At 44.3% G+C, this 23,507-nt stretch overlaps 1 non-coding gene and 2 pseudogenes across 1 annotated transcript; 1 reads left to right on the plus strand and 2 right to left on the minus strand.

Annotated features, from left to right (window-relative positions):
* The window catches only part of LOC138242773 (zinc finger protein 436-like), an 88,808-nt pseudogene that overhangs the window by 52,883 nt on the left and 12,418 nt on the right, over window positions 1-23,507 (plus strand).
* Window positions 10,074-10,192, minus strand: LOC138244418 (5S ribosomal RNA). The gene has a single exon (XR_011193031.1). It is a non-coding gene; the product is annotated as a 5S ribosomal RNA (ribosomal RNA).
* Window positions 19,110-19,218, minus strand: LOC138219252 (5S ribosomal RNA; annotated as a pseudogene).

The following is a 23,507-nucleotide window of genomic DNA, read 5'->3' on the forward strand; positions in this document are numbered from 1 at the left end:
CAGAACCTGTGTAGTTGTTGATAGATGATGTACTCGTAACATTTTTACAAGACGAACTACAACATTTAAAAAATGACTTGTATGTACTTGATATCTCTAATCAATCCACGGGGACATTGTTAAAAGCAGAGTCCCAGCACAAAACGAAACTAAAACGCATACCATTTCGCGCTTCTTATTAGTTGCTCAAAAGTAATTTGACCGTATGAAATGCATAATATAAACCTAGAAACATATACGTGAGCAGTATTTACGCACTGTAGTATCGGTGTTAAGACATACCTCTCAAATACTATAAATCAAGTTAAAAATATCTCAAGACCGATTCTGGTCATAATGAAACCATGTTTCGTGTATGTTTTCTTTAAAGTACCGAGACCAGCCATATACTGTATGTTTATGTTCCAAAATTAATATCGTTTATGGCCTTCACACACGTTGCAGTATGCTCCTATTCTTTTCATGCTCAGCTACTAAGATTTCCCTTCAGTGGTAAAATTAGATATGAATATTCAATACTTAAACGGGCAAAGTTAAGACATTAAATATACATATACATACTGTATACAGTACAGTTTGCATACGGTAATATGTTTATGTTCCTAAATCAATCTCTTTTATGAGCATGTGAAAGGCATGGTGAATTACTGTACTTTGCATGATTGGAAACAAATGAGTGATTGCAAAATGCTGTGGTGTTACTTTTACAAAGACGGTCAATGAAAAAAAGAATGTTGACCAGGGCAATACTTTGAGTTTACACTTACAGCTTGTCCAAGGTCATTCATTATTAATACTATTAGTAATATCTCTGTTAAAGACTGATGGCCACAGTTCAAACATGAGAGGTTGTGCTTTATTAGCTCCACCTTGCGGAAATTCCGGATACTATTATTTTGCTTGTCGTATTATAGGAGAATTTACGGTAACTAGCGGTATTTAGCGGTAACTCGCGGTACGCAGTCTAGCTTGCGGTAGACTGCGTACAGCGTACCGGAAAATAATGCGGTATCGCCCGCGCATTTTGAATGGCTGGATCTGTATATGTATAATAGTCTTCTAAATGTATCCGTATAATAGAACTCCAACCATTTATGTATGGTCTATGATCTATAATCATAGATGTCTAATTGACGTATAACGATATTCGTATATTAGAATTTCATTCTAGACCAGTTACGGAGCACATTTACACGTCTAAGGTATGCATTTAATAGTCGTATATTCTACATCTTTTGCCTACTGGGATGTGCCGATTTTAACTTAGCAAACCAAGATACACATTTTCTAATGAAGCCTTAATTAAAAGACAGTTTGTTTCTCGAAAGTGTGTTATGTAAAAAAAGAGAAAAACGAAAATATATGGATGGCAATCTTTCAAAGCTGAAGATTTTACTTTTGAAAAAATGACATTTTATTTATGCAGATGCATTCGCTGGTTTTAGAACTTTGCTGTACTTCCTGAATCATTTTCAGTATTATAAAGTGGGTGTAGATTTTTCTTTCAGGTTAGGACGCGAGTGTGTACATGTGTTTGATTTTCGTTTCACTGATTCTCATTGAAGATTTGGGAATTAACGAGGAAAGAATCAGTTGCCTCGGAAAGCAGAAGGTTTGGTTCTCAACGATATTGAAGACACGCCCATGTAGAGCAGCGGGTGATGATTTGTACTATAAAAGACCAAGTGCTCAAAGTGACGTCTGCGTTTGCCGTTTAGACTTTCATCTCTGGCGCACTTTTAGAAAGCAAAGATAGAGCAGTTGTGTTGAATCGCTACATGGCAGCTATCAGCAGAGTGGTGCAGTGGAAGCATGCTGGGCCCATAACCCAGAGGTTGATGGATCGAAACCATCCTCTGCTATGTACACTTTATGCACGATTGATTTAGCACACCATCAATTTAATGAAGTGAATTTAAACTGATTTTGTCTCTCGTGTGTATGCAAGCTTCACACTTAAGGTACTCTTTCCTCTTTACCAATAGCAGATGCCCAAATGTATCTTCATAGTTTCCTCAATTCCTTCAAATTAACATCCATATCAAAGCAATTATGTGTATATATATTACAATTAAGGTACATATTAAAAATATCAACGCACATTTGTATAATGCTCATTTAATAATGATTGTCAAGGATTGTCAAGTTCTCCAACAAATCTGTGTTCTAATTTTAAAATATTTTTGCTAAGGATACAACGGGTGTATAAATGAATTCTCCCAACAGCCAGTTAAAGAAAAATTCCACACGTGAAGATGGTTTTCTTGGACATTGACTTAGGTACTTATTTGTTTACCTGTTGTAGTTGCACACAAGTAAAACACGAAGATTTCCTGCAACATTCAAGAGGGTTTGCGAAGAAATCCCTTCAATTTTTAGCGGAGATTATGTTTACATCATCACAATCTGAAGCCCGTCCCTGAGTGCGTTTGACCCATCAGCCCTTTGTTTAACAGCTGCACAGGGACACATTCCCATTGCTTTTCACAAATCACTGGCATTTGTTTGCAGCATTTCTTCTGTCCTGAGAAGCAAGATTTGTATTTTATCTTTCAGAAGTTGTATGAATTTCTTGAAGTTCAGAAACAACTTGTTCCAGAAAAGAAATGAACACTTGCTTCAAAGTAAATCAAGACGTATGTGTCTCTTGCTGTGTGTGCTCTTATCTGTCCATCTCTCTCTCCTCTTCTCTCTGGCAGTCATTGCAGAGTATCTGAAGAGGATGTAACACCACTTGGAAAAGAAGAAAAATTCTCAGGAAAAATTCTCAGGAAAATTCTCAGGCAGAATAAAAAATCATTATTCTTTTCTCAGTCAGATTCACAGCTCTCACAGACCGTCTTATAAATTTACAATTAGATAAAGTCATGTAACAGTTTTACAGATAATTTAAATAATCAGACAGCAGTTTTGGCAGTGGATACATCTCCACATGGGGGAAAGAAACTGAAATATATGTGCTCACTGTAAAGTAGGAAGAGGTGGTCAGACAAGCAAAACAACTTTGCAGATAATGTGAAGTGACATTGTTTTGTGTCAATCAGCTCACGGATTTCGCTTCATGTACCTTAAGTTGTGCAATTTGTATGGTTGTTGAATGAGATTGGTTTCTTCACAAGCCCAGTCAATTGCCAGTGGAGAGCTTGCCGACACACACCTTCATGAAGACTCTCTTTAAGATTTAATTGTCAAGTCGCCTCCTTTGCATACAATAGTAGCACCGACACTAAGAGAAAGGATGAGAAATGGCGTTTATCAAGCGATTGCAGTGTTTGTTTGACTGAGGATCCTTGTGTGCTGAACTGGCCTCTGGAGAAGTGTAGTGCAGTAAAACAGAAGGTTTGTGTCACTCAAGATTGTAACAGAACAGAACAATACAATTACAATACTTTTATGAGAGTAAATATTACTGGTGCATCACAGTTCTTATAATGGTGAAAACAGGAGCACCTTCTCTACATTTTTGACTGAAGTATTTAAACAGAAAGAAATACTATCACAATGCAATTCATAAATGCAATTGAGCTTCTCTAAATGTTCTAATCTGATGAAACAATGTATAGAATAAGGTGACAAGGTGAATTCATTCAAATGCACAAGATTAATTTTCAGCAACAAAAAAAGTGCTCGGAAATATTTTACAAGAATGAAACCTTACATTCACCTAAATAAACATTCACCCTCTACATTAGCAGAGAACAGTAGGACAGAAGGTTAGTGTCACTGGACACTGCGTCAGAAAGGCCGATCTCTTCTCCCTCATTATGCAGGCTTGCCCACTCATGATGAACTGTCCTCCAGCGATACTCAGCTGCCATCATCGACTCAGCCATGACGTTCATGTACATATTATACCTTAATATGGCACTGCATTACAATAATTTGATCAAAACAACTGGTGAAAAAATAATAATCAAATATTTCTTTCCTTCTTTTAGTAGATAAAGACTTTGTCCAAAAAAGAAGCATTTATTCCTTTCCTCTCCTACCACCCTTACAAGTCACCCAGTTTTTAATTCAGAGGTGGATTAAAGCTCTAGTCTCTTTGGGGGTGTTAGTTGGAATCCCACTGCTGCCAAATATCTCCAACTATCTCAGTGTTAAGAAGCAAAAAACACACATTTGCTGCAGAAGGAACAGGAGAATTTGAGCCATTCAGCCTTATAGTGTGATGTCATTTTCTCATGCTCATTTTTAGATGCTTGTGATCGAATCTATGATTCTTATGAGTGTGGTCACCCTCCATAAAGGTTGCACAGATACAGATGCAGCCATTCAAAATTATTTTGCGGTGCGCTTTATGCATTCTACCGTGAGTTTCCGTAAATTCTCCTATAATACCGCAAGCAAAATAATGGTATCCGGAATTTCCGCAAGGTGAGCTAATAAAGCTCAACCTCTCATGTTTGAGCTGTCGCCATCAAAGTCTTTAACGAAAATATTACTAATAGTATTAATAATGAATGACCTTGGACAAGCTGTAAACTCAAAGTATTGCCATGGTCCACATTATTTTTTTCATTTGACGGTCTTTGTTAAAGTAACACCACAGCATTTCGCAATCACGCATTGGTTTCCAATCATGCAAAGTACAGTAATTTTTGAGAATCGATTCACCATGCCTTTCACATGCTCAAGAGATTGATTTAGGAACATAAACATATTAACGTATGCAAACTGTACTGTATACAGTATGTATATATATTTAATGTTTTGAAGGAACCCTTCTTTCGTTGGAAGACAATGAACATATTCTAGCCCTAAATGAATTAATAGCAAACATGGTTTACATAAAAGACATTTTTCCAAGAAAGTTTGGCCTTTGTCACTAATGAAACCACTAAAGACATAAATAAAGAAATCTTAAGATTTTTAAAATACATGACTTTGCTAAAATGTATTTAAAAATAAAAATGATTACAAACGCCAGCAGAGAGAGAGAACAGGGGAGGGATGTTGGGTGTGCATAAGGGGTGGGGCTATGGAAATGAGGTCTATTTGGGAATGTGGAGTTACATGTTCTGGCTGTTTGTGAATTATCGTTGTTGAGTATGGAGTGTTGAGGCAAAATGCAATTTAGCACTTTCTAGCAAGAGGAGACCCCCAAATTAATAATGTAACATGCTATTGTTGGTGCATGAACATAGTTACTGTATTCTGTTATTTCTTTAGATACACGATTCCATGTTATTTTTTAACCCCTGGCGGGACTGGGAGTCCATAAGAATCAAGTAATAGGTTTCCTTGCGCTTTGACAGATTGTCTTTAAATCAATTGTTGATTTAAAGGTTGACAGTAAATGTTTATATTGTAATGCATACTGTACAGCCTCAAAAGATATAAGATATGAGATATTAAGAGAGAGCATCTGCATTTATAACTTAGTTTTTAAAATTAGTCAAGCAATATGAAGCATCTCTTTTTACTTTAAAGTCCCTTAATTATAATTGAGCACAGCTTTCTCACCACTTAGATTAGAGAGAGAGAGCGTAGAGAGAGCGTAAAACCTGGGTGTAACAGCTGTTCCTTTTTCTGATCACTCGCATTCTGGATACACGTCTCACCTGTCCTGTTCTTTGTTTTCCTAATTTGTTGATTATGCCTGTTGCGATCCACTCCTGCCCTCACACCTAAAGAAGACTATTTTAAATTTCTTTGCGCGGTCCATTGTGCAATTAACCCTTGTATGTGCTGTCCTTAAGGTGATATCACATAAAGGTGATATGTAAAATAATGTTTTTTATTATTGTTATAGAGAAACATGATCAGATTTTCCCCCGTTCAGAAAAAAATATCTAAAGTATACTAGTTTGTCACTAGTATACTTTTAATACAGTCTGTGCTCTTGAGGATACTTGTGATATTTCGAGCTCTGTTGAATGATAAGTTTAAATAATTTTCGTAGTTTCGTATGAAAATCTGTTAAAAGCAAGGGAGGTTTTATGTCCGTTACAATAAAAGAAAATGCCTGACAAAGTAGGGCTTGGACAGATTCCAAGTGCATTTATGCAATTTACGTTGTATTGTGCATTGTGCTCCTGTAATACAGTTTAAAATAATTAGAAGTCTAAACAGTATCAGTTTTATTTATGGGTTGCAATTTAAAAAAAGTCAAAAACCGCACTCAAAATGCAATTTATAGCTTTCTGGCAAGAGGAGACACCCAAATTAATAATGTAACATGCCACTGTTTGTGCATGAACAAGGTTAAACTGCTATTTCCTTAGATATGCGATGCTTGTCTGTCCTGGCTGTGCTCTCTCGCTCTCTCTCTCGCTCGCCCTTCCCCCCCCCCCTCTCAATTCAATTCAATTCAAGGTGCTTTATTAGCATGACAGATGGGTACAATCAGTGTTGGGTATTTGCTTTGAGATGCCACTTTTAAAGGTGATATATAAAATCAAAGCTTTAACAGACTTTGATTTTAGTCTGAGTTCTTGTGTCTGTCCTATCTGAACCCAAAAGTATTACAATATGTATCTTTATAGCAGGTGGTGTACAGCTTTTTAGTATAGATTACACTTTTCTAAAATGTATTTAAAAAATAAAAACGATTACAATCTAATCTTTCCACGTTTGATCCCAAGATCCCAAGAAAAATAAATCTAAACGGGGAGAAAGCTATGCTGAAAATTTATTAAGATACTTAGAAGACAAAAATATCAATTTATGTTGCATTTGTCTGATTGTGAATAAAAAAACACATATATTTAAACACGTGTTTGCAATTTAAATCAAAATGCGATTTAAATCAATATAAATGTTTATATTGTAACGCCTAGGTGACTATTCATTGTTATTAAAATGACTTAAATTCGATCATGTTGTGATATTTAGAAATATAAATTTGTTTGGTGCGAGTGAGGTTTTATTTAATCTCTGACTCAGGGAAACATTTCATTTTTTCAAAGAAATGTTTGTTAAAAAACAAGTCATGGCTCCAGCACGATTTGATCACAGACAAGGTGACATAGGAGTCAAGAACCTAACCCACTGCGCCACCAGCAAGGTCACATGGAGAGTGCTGAAAAAGCACTACAGAAACATTATCAACAGACAATGTACAGCGTGTACTATTCTTGTGTTGCGGTACATGAATATATCGTTATTAATTTCTTTAGATACGCGATTCCATATTATATTCCCTTTTAATCAAATTCTAAAAGTATGCTTGTTGACTCCGGTATGACGTTAGTTAAAGACTTCGATGCTTAAAATGTTTAGGGAGAAATGGAATACTGGTGTGTATGTTTTCTTTAAAGTACCGAGACCAGCCATATACTGTATGTTTAAGTTCCAAAATTAATATCGTTTATGGCCTTCGCACGCATTACAGTATGCTCCTATTCTTTTTATGCTCAGGTACTAAGATTTCCCTTCAGTGGTAAAATTCCATATAAATATTCAATACTTAAACAGGCACAGTTAAGACATTTACTGTAAATCTTTCTACAACCGACCAACGGACCACGAGTGCCCCTGTCAGTCAACCAATCATGTACCGCAGTATTTTGCTTCATCGCGCGTCACGATGTGCGACGCCATAGCCAATTAACTCCAGTATGTGTCTGTACACCGCACTTTGAATGGCTGCATCTGTATAACGTGCCACGTTTTCAGAGAATTGCATTAAATACAGGTCAGAAGAAGGCGACAAAGTGTCCACTAGGCAGTTCAGCGATTTCAACGGTGTTCTCTGTTGTTTAGGTCCAGAATGACACCCGTTACAACCAGGAAACCCACAGTGTCAGGCATCAAAAAGACTTCCCAAAACCCTGATCCTCTCCTTGATCGGGTGATGGCATCCAGACATTTCCTGCAACAAAGCCAGGATACGGTCTTCAACAACACGAGTGAAAAGCTAATTCCCAACCTTTGCAATCCTTTGCAAAGAAGGACCGCATGTGCTCAGTGTTAAATGCACTGTTCATTATTAATAATAATAATAATCTTTACATTATATAGCGCCTTTAAAGGTGGCTTTTCAAAGAGCTTTACAGAATGACAACAATAAAGTTAAAAAAATACACAAGATAAGCAGCATGAGAATACACAGTTAGAGGAGACAATAGATGGTGGTATTAAATACAGTAGGAACAGAGGGGTAAAGAATAGTTCATTAAAGGCTCTTCTAAAGAAGAGGGTTTTGAGTCTGGATTTGAAGGAGTTTAGAGAAGGTGACTCTCTGATATTCTTGGGGATAAAGATCCAGAGCTTTGGGGCAAAACAGGAGAAGGCCCTGTCACCCATAGAGTGTAGATGGACTGGGGGACAGATAGGAAATCACAATTAGAAGAGCGAAGGTTATGAGGTGGGGAGTAGGGCGATAACCCAGACAGGTATTACGGTGCCAAGCCATCGAGAGCCTAATAGGTGAGAATGAGGATTTTGAAGTTGACAGTGTAAGAAAACCGGCTCAGGGACGCCAAATATGTAACTGTAGTGGCTCTCTGAAGGCACCAGTTCTGTAGGGTTTGGGCATTTACTGGAACAATTATTAATTGTAGCAGTAAATCACAAAGTTGATTCTTTTGATGGCTTTAGAATCCAACCATGCGATATAACTCAAACAACGCACACACACAGGTACTAATACACGAGGATACATTTATTAATACATAGAATATGCATATAAAACTAACAGATCTTATCGAGAGGGTTATCAGAATACAAAAGATATATATTCATTCAGTTACAAAGAGTTACATTTATCAAGAGGACTTACGTTCAGTATATCATTCATTAAGACCGTTTCGTAAATGAACTTGGTTATAACTTCTACATTAAATACTCAAAACAAGTACATAACCCTTAGGAATTAAATTGATATCAACTGGTTGGGATAACAATTGAATTCTCGAGCTGTAATGCATTGAAGTTGAATACTCATCCAATTTCTGGGGATTCAGATCTCCTGCGGGCACAAAGAAACAGTTGCAGGCTTGTTGCTGTCCAATCCGCGCTCTCTGGCTCGGTGCCAGGCTGTGCTGTGCGGCTTGCGACGGTGCGCTGCTGATGGTCACTGTTGGCTTTAACTAGCAAAGTTTGTGCACAGGAGAAAAGATGACTGTGGGTCCCAGCAAGTCAGGAAGAGGACTGGTTCGTTCCTGATGAAGAGTTAGTTCTGAATAGTGATTCAGCTGTCCACAGTTCTGACCTAATCACGAGGCTTGCTGCTGGTGCTAACCTCGAGTGGATCCTCTGGTTACTCTCTGGCAACCTCCGCTCTAGACTCCGCTATAAGTTCTGGCACTCGGACACACTGGCCGTTCCGTGGTTGTCCGGGCTGAGTCGCAGGATGGTCAGGAGGCGCGCTGCGAGAATGTCCTGCCCTTGAGAGCCTTCTGCTCCTGGGCCGTCCTGCCCTGGAATTCTCCTTTGAATTCCCTTTAGAACAGTCCACAGAATCCTCCTGAATCCCTTCTGAATCTTACTGAATCTCTGTGTTGCCTGTTTTTACCTGGAGGAACTTCAGCTCATTGATTGGCTGAAAGTTCCATGGGCATCAGAGTCCCACGTGGGTTACTCGGCCCTACCAGTCCCTGATTGGTTGATCAAGGTGAGATATGAGTCACTTAATCCTGACACTTAGAAATGCAGTCCAGATGTCCATCTGGCACTCCCTAGACAGATAGGCGCCAATGGATGATCATTGATCATGATAGCCAGGCTTAGCTAAGTGCATTCCCCTTTGGGAGCTGTCCCTTATCAAAGGAAACCTTAAATCAGCCTGCATGAATAGTTTCTCTGTGGCTGCACCACAGAGATGAACAGAGATGGGGCCTCATTTGGGAAAGCTCGCAACACTTAATTCTGTCTTATTAATAAGTCTCGCCGCTACATATGTATAGTTATATGAAAAACAAGTGGTTTATCGACTCATCTTCATTTGCAGATTTAGAGGCAGCTTCGATATTCGTTTTACAAACGGACTTTTTTTTATATGGGTCACACACATGCCATAGCAACAAAACATCTCTAGAGATGAGGCTATAGATCACCTTTCCATCCTCCAGGTTTTCCTCCCAAAGCCTACGGTACCAACGGCGACCCCTGCTGGCCGAGAGAGTAAAAGCTTGCAGCACCTGGTATTCCCAGGCAGTTTCCCATCCAAGTACTAACCAGGCCCAACCCTGCTTAGCTTCCAAGATCAGATGAGATCGGGCACATTCAGGGTGGTGTGGCCGCAAGTGAAAGCTGTGGCGCCTGACTCGCTACTTGAAGCTGTGTGTGGCTGGGGCTCCGTGCCCCCCGAGCGGGACTGAAGGATCGTTCGTGTGCAACTCTTTGGAAAGGAGCTTCTTTCCAAATCGCATTGCGTACCTGGATGTTGGCGAATGTGCTCCCGTGTGTTGGCTTGTCCTGCACTGGAGGAGAACAAACAAACTGCTCGGAGGAGCACAAGGCAAGTCTTCACAAGACAAAAACCTACAGTGCACAGCACTCAAAACATTTCTGGGCTGTCGCGTGTTTATTTCAGCACATAAAGCGCAGCAGTCCAACACGTTGGCCGGGCGCGCGGCGTCTCCGCCCTCTTGTGGCATTGCGGCGTCAGAGCAAGAGGCTCCTTCTCGCTGCCTTTCCGCTGTGTTGCAGAGCCCCGAGAGGGAACCTGGAGCACACACTTTGTGGGGGGCGGGGGACCGCGTTCGCGCTCTGCCCCCGGTCTCTTGCGCGAGTACTAAATCTCACGGCGCCAGCCAGTGGCCAGGAGACAAGTACAATATCGCGGGACAGGGGGGCCTCGTCATTGATTGTTACATATGAGACGGGGATTAGGAGGAGAACCCGACTGATTGGTAAAGGGGAACACAAACACCAGAGTGACACCCCCGGCGTCTCTTTTTGAGAGACGCCCTGGGATTTCATAATGGCCAAGGAGGGTTGGGACCTCGGTTTTATGCCTCCCCCGAAGGACGGCGCCTGTTTGTGCAGCAGAGTGTCGCCATCAGGATGCTGGGGCATAAGAAAGCCACACAGACCGCAGGGTGAGCGCTCCCTTCTGGTCCCAGTCACACCTCTTGCAGGAGCAGCAGCAACCTGAGCTTTTCCGGGGGGAATCGCCCATCCAGGTGCCGGCTAGGCTCACACCTGCTGGGCTGCCGTGGGTGAGCCCAGTCGAGAGTCGCAGGGTGAGATCTAGTCATCGGAGAGAAACGATACAAGCGACGGATTACTCGGCTCCCAGCACTTGAAAAGACCGACAAATGACTCGTTCCCGCCGGAGCTGAATGTACCTGCATGTGTCGTGTCGTCTACTTCCCCCGCCCCGCTGTGTTTGCTGTATTGTCTTTGAAGCCGGCCCCCGAGACGAGACGGGCTGTTCCTGTGCCCCAATTAACACTTTACAGGTGCCATTCCCCGGCATTGTGGCCATTGTCGGTGGTCACACACGACAAGATAAGGTGGAGGAGAGCGGGGCATGCCCAGCGCCAGACATTCAAGGAGGGGGCTATGCGAGGTGAGGTGAGGTGCGACACGCCGGAGCCCCGCTGCTGCTAATGCGGAGCACTTGTTGAACTGGTATTGAAAGGACGTGTGCGCACGGAGCGAGCCTTCCCTGCGGCGGAGCGTGGAAACTTTCTCCCCGCGCTCCAGGAGTTGTGTGCGCTGCAGCGGTGCCGAGAGCACAGAAGAGAGCGGGTAAGAGACGGAGCCTTGTGGGCAGGCGAGCAGGCCCGTTTTTTAGAAATTGCTGAAAAGGCTCCGGTGTTTGTTCGGTGTGTGGCAGGCGCACGACGTGAGCTTGCGTAGCGATCTGCTGGGCTGGTGTTATGAAAATGAGGCCGAATTGCGTCCCGGGACATGCTGCGAATGTGTCCCGGGACATGCTGCGAATGTGTAGGAAACGGCGCGCTCGTTTTCTCGTTTTGCCCACCCTTTTGAGTGTTAGTGTGGCTTGTGAGTGTGCGAAAGAGTGGGCCCAGCAGGAGGCGGTGGTGTGCGGGGCGAGGAGCTGGCCTAGGCTGCGCACTTTGTGCTGTGGGTGCGAGCCGCTTGCAGGGGTTTGTACAGCTCATACTTACCTGGCAGGGGAGATACCTTGATCAGCCTGTAGGTGGAGTAGTTGGATTGTTTTCTTGTTTTGTGGAAGCAGTGTTTGTTTTGCAGTTCACGAAATGGCAACTTTTGGATCCCGCAAGAATGCTGTGAGTTTTGAGCTTTTGGATGACGTCTTCATGGATTGTATGCAGTTCAGCAGAAAAGTGTTGCAGAAGGAACTTGGCTTTGAACCTCGGCACTTGGATTTCATCTTCGCTCTCCCAGGTCAGAAAGCTTTTGAGGTTGTTTTTGCTACCTATTCTCTGTTTGAACAATGTGTGGATGTGTTTGAGGCAAAAAGAGGGAAAGTTCCTGCCCTTGAGAAGATCGACTTGCAGCCTCTGACACAGAGAGAGAGGAAAACGGTGCATGTTGTTATGTTCTCGGAACTGGCAAAGACAGAGGACATTCACACCTGGCTTAACTAGTACTGCACCGTCCACCATGGAACTGAGGTTAGAGATGTTGACGGTATAAAAACAGGAGCAAGGAAATTCGAGGTTCGCTTGCTACTGGACAATGTAAATGGAGGCTTAAGGCACCTGCCCTCTACAATCCGGCTGGGCGCCTGCAATGGCTATGTTTTTTATGTGGGACAACCAAAGGTGTGTTGGCGCTGTGGTGCTGTGGGACACCTGGCATCGTCCTGCACTGTGAAATGCTGCAAGACCTGTGGCAAACATTGATATTTAGCCTCTGACTGTTCAATGCTGCCAAAGTGCAATTTATGTGACTCGGAAGGACACGTTTTTAAGAACTGCCCTCACACCTACGCCAATAAACTCAAAATGAGAAAGGATGAGGCAGTGCTTGTTTCAGCCAAACCGGCCCGAAAAGCCAAAGCAAACAACAAGTTAAACAAAGAACCCTTGTTGGATAAAGACTCTCAGCCTCCAGCCAGGATCAGTTCTGCTGTGGCTCCAGGGCCGGTGGAAGAGAAATCCACTACGCCCCCACAACCGCAGACTGCACCAGACAAGCACGAGGGTTTGAAAACCCCCGAGAACAGCGAGGACCCCTCCCCCACTCCAGCTCCTCAGAACTAGGGCCAGTGTGGGGCCCCCCGGTGGAGCGGGTCCAGCGAGGATACCCAGGATTCATCGGAGCTGCTTTTCTCATACTCTGCAAGGGCTACAGATGTCCTCCTCTCCTCCATCCAGTCCATCACGGAGGATCTGCAGCAGTTGGTGGGTGAGGGGGAAGAGGAGACTGGTGCATCGGCTGCACATCTTTCACCTCAGTGCTCCCAGGAGCTGGACTTGAGGAAAAGGAAAAATGACTCTGTTTTCTCCCCGAGCGAGGAGGAAGGAGAGCATGGCGATGGGGACAGCTGGAACCCCTCCACCCCTCCCTCTACCCCCTTCCTTGAAATGGACTCCGTGAACGCTTTTACTGCTGCCACCCTGATGAAGGCTCATTCAGAGGATGGCTGGCAGGAAATTGGTAAGAAGAAAAAGAAGAAGGTAACAGGTGAGACCGAAGAGAAATGTGTTTTGTAAAGACTGGTTCCACTTTCTTATGTAATATGGCTCTAAACATAATTTCTCTTAACACCAGAGGTATCAATGACAGAATTAAATGCCAGTCTGTCTTTGATTACCTCCAGCAGAGAGAGGGAGATGTGTTGATGTTGCAGGAGTGTGCTTTAGCCTATCAAGAGAGGTATAAAAGCTTTGAAGATAGGTGGGATAAAGGGCCATCTGTTTGGTCAGGGGACAATAACAACAGAGCCTCTGGCGTGGCCATTCTTTTCAAAGGATGGGCTTTCAAATTGAAAAGTATTCAGAGGGTCATAGATGGCAGGTTGCTGTGTGTGGATGTGGAATATGGGACCGTTAACCTGCAGCTAATCAATGTGTATTGCCCTACTGACGTGGGAGGAAGGGTGGAGCTACTCAAGGCACCCTCTTCCCTATTGTTATGTAGCACAGACGTGATAGTGGGAGGGGATTTTAATTGTATCTTAGAGCACACAGACAGGCAGTCTAGCTCTCCGATAAAATTGGATTCCAGCTCACTGGCCCTGCAAAACTTAGTTCAAGACTTTAAACTCTCAGACACATTTAGATGTATATATCCCACAACAGCAGGATATACATGGTCAGGGAGGAATAGCAGCTCCAGAATTGACTATTGCTTTGTCTCAGCGAGAGTGAAAGTTGTTGGGGTCACTCTTCAGCCTGTCTTCTTCTCAGATCATCAGGCTTTAGGGTGTAGAGTGGAACTCCAGGGCGGGACTGTCTTTGGCCCAGGCCTCTGGAAACTCAACACAAAGCTGCTAGAGAACGAGGGGGTAGTATCCCGCTACAAGGAGAAACTATCAAAGTGGCTATCCTTGTAGTGTGTGTACAGGTCAGTAGGAGAGTGGTGGGAGGAGGTGAAGGTGAGGACAAAGGCCTTTTTCATGGCTGAAGGAAGGAAGGCTGCTGCCAGACGGAGAGGAGTGCTAGTCAGGAAACAGAGGCAGCTGCACATGATGCTGCACAGTGGCTTCGATGTGCTCGAGGATATCACCCTTTTAAAAAAGGACATCCGGAGCATAGCCGAAGAAAGTAGTCGAGGAGTGCTGTTAAGAAGCAGAATGCAATTCTTGGAAGAAAATGAGAAGTGTACTCGCCTCTTTTTCAGGAAAGTGGTAGGCTCCAAGTCTGTCATGGAAAGTGTAGTTGATGAGGAGGGACGAGAGAGAACAGAGCCGAGTGCTATCCTCTCCTGCACCGAGGCCTTCTACTCAAGACTGTACAGCTCTACAGAGGTAAAGGATGAAGAAATTCATTTTTTTACCTCAAAGCTAGAAAACTTTTTGAGTGAAGAAGATAGGGAAGTACTTGAGAGGGATTTGACAGTAGAAGAGCTGAGACAGGCTATGGAGAGCTTACAGAAGGGGAAAACTCCGGGTGCTGACGGGCTCCCTAAGGAATTTTATTGCACCTTTTGGGATCTGCTTCAGGATCCGCTACTGCTCCTATTCGAGGAAAGCTATAAGACAGAATTGCTGCCTGACTCCTTAAGAGAAGGCACTATCTCTCTCTTGTTTAAGAAAGGAGCAAAGAATGATATAAAGAACTGGAGACCCCTCAGTCTGTTAGGTGTGGACACTAAGATCCTGTCCAAAGCCCTTTTCCTGCGCCTACAAAATGTAGTGGCCTAACTGGTAGGAAAAGAACAGACTTGTGGGATAGCAGGACGCCTGATGAGCGACAACCTGGCCTTGTTGAGGGATGTCTGTCTGTACTCGGAGGATCGCTCCCTCCCTCTGTGCATTTTAGGTGTAGACCTAGAAAAGGCCTTTGACCGCATAAACCGGCAGTACTTAACATCGGTACTTGAGCACATGAAGTTTGGCCCCATCATGAGAAAGTGGATTAACCTGCTGTACACAGGTAGCAACAGCAGAGTAATGGTGAATGGCAATAGATCACGCCCCTTTGAAGTCTGTTCAGGGGTGAGGCAGGGCTGCCCATTATCCCCCTTGTTATTCGTTTTGGCTATGGAGCCCTTAGCTTGTGCCTTGCGCCAGGATCAGGCCATTAATGGGATACCAGTGCCTGGAAGTGGGAGAGGAGAGGTAAAGACATCTCTATACATGGATGACGTCACCCTGCTCCTCTCTGACAATGCCTCAATTAGCAGAGCTCTGCAGTGCTGTGATCGTTTCTCTTTGGCTTCCTCTGCAAAAATTAACAAATCTAAGAGTGAGATTTTTTATCAGAACTGGAGGGAGCCAAAAGAAGGAAATGATCTCAGGCTGCAAGAGAAGAGAATTAAGGTCCTGGGGGTGTATTTTGGAGAAGAGATGGGAACAGTAAATTGGCAGAACAAATTTCCAATCTTAAACAAAAAACTGATGCAATGGAAGGACCGAGACCTCACCATGACAGGGAAGGTGCTGGTCATCAAAGCCAAGCTCTTGCCTGTCTTGAATTTTCTGGCTTCTACCTTCCCAATCCCACACCGTGTTGCGGCGGTGCTGAGAAGATTGATGTTTCAATTTCTATGGGGTGGGAAGCAGGAAAGACTCAGAAGGGAAATAATGTACAGGCCGCTACCCTCAGGGGGGAAGTCTGTCCCAGATATTGCTACGAAGCTGCTGTGCATTTTTCTGGCCTCTGTGCTGAGAGGCTTTGCAACAGCACCTGCAGCGCGTACCTGGACTTATTTTTCCAGGCTCTGGGTAGGTAGGGAGGTGTTCAGAGTGTGGGGTGTCAGACCCAAGCTGGATGTCCCACTCTCTGACACATGCCCTGCAATTTATGGGACAGTTAAAAGTTTTCTAAGATCTCACCCAATTGGCCATATTCCCCTCCGAGATGTCAGCCTCCAAAAACTGGAAGATTTCATTGCACCCCAGAAGAATAGGCAGACCCATGTGATCATTTTAACAATCAGCCCAAACAAGGAAGGTGTGGAAACACACATCCTCTAAGTTTCTGTGCAACATTCACAGAGACGTAGCCTGAAATGTCATCCACCAGTGCTTACCGGTGCGAACTTTCTTGTACCGTAGGGCCTCACCCCCAGCCCTCGCTGCGTTAGGGTGGGCTGCGGTGAGGAGGAGACTGTGACCCATCTCCTGTGGTCCTGCTTTTTTGCTAAGACCTTCTGGGCCCAGTTTGAACACTGGTTGCAAGCTCTCTCGCCCCAATTTTCCCTGACCGCTGCTTTCGTTATATACGGCATCTCTCCTGACAAACTTCCTCCTGACATGTTTGACAGGATCTGGGCCGTGGTGAACAGTGGGAAAGACGCTCTGTGGAGAGTGAGGAACATGGGGCTGTTCAAAGGCATCGAGGTCCCTGTCAAGGCAGCAGGTAGCCTGGCCCTGTTCATCACCCGAGAGAACTATTACCTCAGAGATCTGTGGAAAGAAGGGAGGGAGGAAGCAGAAAATCTGTGGGAAATAGAGGGCATAGGACAGTATCTCAAGATGCTTGTGGTAGTGGGGGACTGCGTTTGCGCTCTCCCCCGATGTGCTTGGTCCAATATCAGATACAGAAGATTTCCGACACCACGAATCATGTGCTTGCTATAGGGTCCCAGTTTGAAAGGAATCGATGACGCTACTAGTTCTATATAGTTCTATTCTATTATTTACTTATAGGTCCAGAGAACCAATTCAAGCTGGTTACACTACTCCTTCCGGACATTCATTCCCTTTTCAAAGTGAGTCTTTTTGCTGTAGTTTGCATTACTTAGGATGATTATCGAGGTTAGCCTTTATTTGGTCATGGGGGGCCTCGGTACTGTATGCTTATTCTAAAGACAGTTTCACCCATTTTCTGATTGCTAGGATCTGTACCAGTGCAGACATGTCAAACAGTGAATGGCTGTACCTCTATTGCATCCGTGCTCAATGAATGAAATCAGTACTAAATGTATAGTTATGTAGCGCCGAGGCTTATTAATAAGGCAGAATTAAGTGTTTCTGTGCTTTCCCAAATGAGGCCCCATTTCTCTGTTCATCTCTGTGGTGCAGCCACAGAGAAACTATTCATGCAGGCTGATTTAAGGTTCCTTTGATAAGGACAGCTCCCAAAGGGGGATGCACTTAGCTAAGCCTGGCTATCATAATCAATGGTCATCCATTGGCGCCTATCTGTCTAGGGAGTGCCAGATGGACATCTGGACTGCATTCCTAAGTGTCAGGATTAAGTGACTCATATTTCACCTTGATCAACCAATCAGGGACTGGTAGGGCCGAGTAACCCACGTGGGACTCTGATGCCCATGGAACTTTCAGCCAATCAACGAGCTGAAGTTCCTCCAGGTAAAAACAGGCAACACAGAGAGCCTGAGAGATTCAGTAAGATTCAGAGAGATTCAATGGAGAATTCTGTGGACTTTCCTAAAGGGAATTCAAAGGAGAATTCCAGGGCAGGACGGCCCAGGAGCAGAAGGCTCCCAAGGGCAGGACATTCTCGCAGCGCGCCTCCTGACCATCCTGAGACTCAGCCCGGACAACCATGGAACGGCCAGTGTGTCCGAGTGCCAGAACTTTCCCTTGTTCTAAGAGTCTAGAGCGGAGGTTGCCAGAGAGTAACCAGAGGATCCAACCGAGGTTAGCACCAGCAGCAAGCCTCGTGAACACGTCGGAACTGTGGACAGCTGAATCACTATTCAGAACTAGCTCTTCATCTGGAACGAACCGTTCCTCTTCCTGACTTGCTGGGACCCACAGTCATCTTTTCTCCTGTGCACAAACTTTGCTAGTTAAAGCCAACACTAACAAGCCGGTCAGTGAGCAACAGCAGTGCACCGTCGCAAGCCGCACAGCAACAAGCCTGCAACTGTTTCTTTGTGCCCGCAGGAGATCTGAATCCCCAGAGATTGGATGAGTATTCAACTTCAATGCATTACAGCTCGAGAACTCAATTGTTATCCCAACCAGTTGATATCAATTTAATTCCTAAGAGTTATGTACTTGTTTTGAGTATCTAATGTAGAAGTTATAACCAAGTTCATTTACGAAACGGTCTAAATGAATGATATACTGAACGTATGTCCTCTTGATATGTGTAACACTTTGTAACTGATTGAATATATATCTTTTGTATTCTGATAACCCTCTCGATAAGATATGTTAGGTTTATATGCATATTTTATGTATTAATAAATGTATCCTCGTGTATTAGTACCTGTGTGTGTGCGTTGTTTGAGTTATGTCGCATGGTTGGATTCTAAAGCCATCAAAAGAATCAACTTTGTGATTTACTGCTACAATTGATAATTGTTCCAGTAAATGCCCAAACCCTACAGAACTGGTGCCTTCAGAGAGCCACTACATTTAATTTTGCTATGGCAACGTTACATATTTGGCGTTGAATGATTACAGTTATATGAAAAACAAGTGGTTTATTGATTGATCTTCATTTGCAGATTTAGAGGCAGCTTCGATATTCATTTTACAAACAGGTTTTTTTATATGTATGAGTCGCACACATGCCATAGCAACAAAACATCTCTAGAAATGAGGCTATAGATCACTTTTCTTGGAAATGTCCCTACTTCCGGCTTTCCTCCCAAAGCCTACGGCACCAGTGGCGACCTCCGCTGGCTGAGAGAGCAAGAGCTTACAGCACCTAGTATTCCCAAGCGGTCTCCCATCCAAGTACTAACCAGACCTGACCCTGCTTAGCTTCCAAGATCAAATATGTTCAGGGCGGTATGGCCATAAGCTAAAGCGATGGCACCTGACACGCTACTTGAAGCTGTTTGGCGGGGTTTCTGTGTCCCCTGAGCGGGACTAAAGGATCGTTCATTTGCAATTCTTTGGAAAGGAGCTTCTTTCGAAATCAATGCGTGGCTGGATGTTCGCAAATGTGCTCCCTTGTGTTGGCTTGTCCTGCACTCGATAAGGACAAACAGGTATCAGCTTGTTCCCTCCTCCCACCCGCCTCTGTGTACAATAGAGCCTCCTGTCCTGACTTGAGGAGCTCACCCAGCTGTGCCTGGAGAGAAGCCAGGGTATTGGCTTGTTCACCTCTCCCATCCCTCTCTGCGTACAGTAGAGCCTCCTTTCCTGACTGGAGGAGCTCACCCAGCTGTGTCTAAAGAAAAGCCAGGGTATCGGCTTCAACAACCGGGCTGGGCAGCTTGTTCCCTTCTCCCACCCCCCTCTGTGTATAGTTGAGCCTCCTGTCTTTACTGGAGGACCTCATCCAGCTGTGTCGGGAGAGATGCCAGGGTATCGGCTTGTTCCACACCACCACCCCTCTCTGTGTACAGTAGAGCCTCCTGTCCTGACTGGAGGAGCCCACCCAGCTGTGCCTGGAGAGACAGCAGGGTATCAGCTTGTTCCCCTCTCCCACCCCCCTCTGTGTACAGTAGCGCCTCCTGTCCTGACTGGAGAAGCTGATCCAGCTGTGTCTGGAGAGGAGCCAGAGTATCAGCTTGTTCCACACTCCCACAGCTCTCTGTGTACAGTAGAGCCTTCTGTCCTGACTGGAGGAGCTCATCCAGCTCTGTCTGTAGAGAAGCCAGGGTATCGGCTTAATCCACACCCCCACCCCTCTCTGTGTACAGTAGAGCCTACTGTACTGACTGGAGGAACTTGAAGGCATCCTCTCACGAGGCACCAATAAATATAGGTGTCTTGTGCATTTAACAGGACAATTATTAATTGTAGCAGTAAGTCACAAAATGATTCTTTGATGGTTATTAGAAGACCGACCCAGCAGGATAACTCAGCAACGCACACACACATGGATACTAATACACGAGAATACATTTATTATTACATAAAATGTGCATATCAACATAACAGATCTTATAGTGAGGGTTAGCAGAATACATAAGGTATATATTCAATCACAAAGAGTTACAAACCAAGAGGGACATACATTCTGTATATCATTCATTTAGACCGTTTTGTAAATGAACTTTGTTAAAACTTGTACATTAGATACTCAAAAGCAAGTACGAGACTCATAGGAATTAAATTGATATCAACTCAGGTTGATGTAACAATTGAATTCTCGAGCTGTAATGCAGAATGTTGAATACTCATCCGCTCTGTGGGGATCCAGATCTCCCACAGACGCAAAGAAGCAGTGGCAGGCTGTTGCTGCATGCAATCGGTGCTCTCTGGCCCTCTCTGGCTCTGCTGGTGCCAGGCAGTGCTGGTTCGACGTGAGAGAAGAAGAAGAAGAGAGATTTCTGCTGCGGTGCGCTGCTGATGCTCTCTGAAGACCGGCTAATCAGTGTTGGCTTAAACTAATGAGAGATTGCACACAGAAAAATGACTACAGATCCGAGCAAGTCACACTCTTTAGACAGGAAGAAGACCGGTTCGTTCTTGATGTAGTGCGAGTCCTGAATACTGATATTCAGCTGTCCACAGCTCCGACCGTAGTTCACTCGTTGATCAGGTGAGCGTTCGCGGTGGGTTCATGAAGCTTGCTGCTGGGCTAACCTCGGGTGGAGCCTTTGGTTACGCTGGCAACCTCCGTTCTCGACTCTTAGAACAAGGAAAAGTCCTGGCACTCGGACACATTGGCCGTTACGTGACTGTCTGAGCTGAGACTGAGGATGTCCAGGAGGAGCTGGAGTTTTACCTGGAGGAACTACGGTCGCTCATTGGTTGAAAGTTCCATGGACATTCGAGAATCATTTTGTGACTTACTGCTACAATTTACAATTGGCCCAGTAAATGCACAAGTCCCTACTGTTATTGGTGCCTCGTGAGAGGATAATTAACCATGAACTCTGACCTTGGGGTTGTAAACCACTTGGGATGAGACTCTCCCTTGGAATCTCCCAGACAGTGAGGCACCAGAGATGACCATTAATTAGGGTGGCTGATGTGTCTCAGCTTTGGGAGTTGTTCCTTATCAGAACACTCTTTCAGCTAGAAAAACACCTTAAATGTGAACCACACGGAATGGCCTCTCTGTATCAAGCACCACTTGAGATGAGGGAGAGAGACTGGCAAGGGAGCAGCAAACTTAATTCCTGTATTTTAATAAACCCTGCCGCTACAATGGTCTCTCTCCTGTGTGAATGCGCTGGTGGGTTTTTAAGTCACTGGACCGAATAAAACTCTTCCCACACTGACTGCAGCTGAACGGTCTCTCTCCTGTGTGAATGCGCTGGTGGGTTTTTAAGTCACTTGACCGAATAAAACTCTTCCCACACTGACTGCAGCTGAACGGTCTCTCTCCTGTGTGAATGTGCTGGTGCCTTTTTAAGTGACTTGACTTACTAAAACTCTTCCCACACTGACTGCAGCTGAATGGTCTCTCTCCTGTGTGAATGTGCTGGTGGGCTATTAAGCTACTCGACCGACTAAAACTCTTCCCACACTGACTACAGCTGAACGGTCTCTCTCCTGTGTGAATGCGCTGGTGAGTTACTAAGTTACTCGACCGACTAAAACTCTTCCCACACTGACTACAGCTGAATGGTCTCTCTCCTGTGTGAATGTGCTGGTGGGCTATTAAGCTACTCGACCGACTAAAACTCTTCCCACACTGACTACAGCTGAACAGTCTCTCTCCTGTGTGAAAGTGCTGGTAGGGTTTTGAAGTGCTAGAATTACAGAAACGCTGCTTCTCCCTTTGCCATAATGGCAGTTTGTCCACACCATCTGAGCAAGGCCTTGAGTGATTCTTCCTCATCCTCTGATCGTGCTGGGGTCTCTTATTCTGCAAATGCTCCATGGAATGGTCTTGCTCTGTGTGCTGAAACTGAGATTTGTTTTCTCCATTGTGTCCTTCAGTGTGCTGCTCAAAAGTGTGAATCATCTGGGACTCCATCCCCAGCTCTCTAAGACTAAAACCACCCAGTTCATTCAGCTGTTCCTCTCTTTGCCCAAGAACAGACATACTCTCCAGTTCATTAAAACCTTCAACAATTTTCTCAGTAACCAGATTATTAAACCTGTGTGTAAAGTCATCAGATACTAAGGGATCATATGATTATTTTAGACTGCAGTGACAGTCTCTCCACTTGAACAGAACAAGGCCTAATTATTATCGAGCACTGTAGGAGCTGCTGCTGCTCCTCCCGGTACTGACTCTCCTCTCGGCGCTGTAACTCAGTACTGTTCTCTTCACCAGGGACATCAGTCTGCTGCTCTGCAGGGTCAATCAACTTGGGATCCATATCCTGCTCTGTAAGATTTAAAACATCCAGTTCTTCACTGTGCTCTTGTACAGAGACACAGCCCAGTTCATTACAACTTTGTGTAATATTGATTGTGTCCAGATTATTCATCTTCTCTGTAAAATCATCACATACTAAGAGCCCAGGTGTCTCACTCTCAGACTCCGTCTTCATCATGGGCACAGAGTCCAGATCCTTCACACTCTGTCTGCTGTCTGTGTGCTGCTCACTAAGTGCCTCTTTCCCTGCTGCGGCAGTGAGCTCTGTCTCCTGAATCAGACTGGAGCCCCACTCCTCCTGCTGTTCAAGTAGAGCCCTTTCCCCAGTGTCGGCGAGAACACTGGCCTCTGAGCCTGTAAACACAGGACAAGAAGACACGACCTTTATAAGAATAAACTATTTTATAGTTTTATACCTTTAGAGGTGGCTTCTCAAAGCATTTTACAGAATGCCAATTACAAAAAATACACAAAATTAGCACGATGAGAATACACAGTTAGAAGAGACAGTAGACAGTGGTACTAAGTACAGTAGGAACAGAGGGGTACAGAACAGTTAAATAAAGTCTCTTCTGAAGAAAAAGTTTTTGAGTCTGGATTTGGAGTTTAGAGAAGGTGACTCTCTGATATCCTTGGGGAGAGAGTTCCAGAGCTTGGGGCAAAACAGGAGAAGGCCATGTAACCCATAGAGTGTAGACAGACTGGGGGACAAATAGATGAACGCAAATAGAAGAGTGAAGATTGCAAGGTAGGGAGTAGGGTGATAATATCAGACCAGTATGGAGGTGCCAAGCCAAGACATGGAGAGTCTTATAGGTGAGCAGGAGGATTTTTAAGTCGATATGAAACTTGACAGGAAGCCAG

Source organism: Lepisosteus oculatus, chromosome 14 (genome assembly GCF_040954835.1).
Source record: "Lepisosteus oculatus isolate fLepOcu1 chromosome 14, fLepOcu1.hap2, whole genome shotgun sequence".
Classification (NCBI taxonomy): domain Eukaryota; kingdom Metazoa; phylum Chordata; class Actinopteri; order Semionotiformes; family Lepisosteidae; genus Lepisosteus; species Lepisosteus oculatus.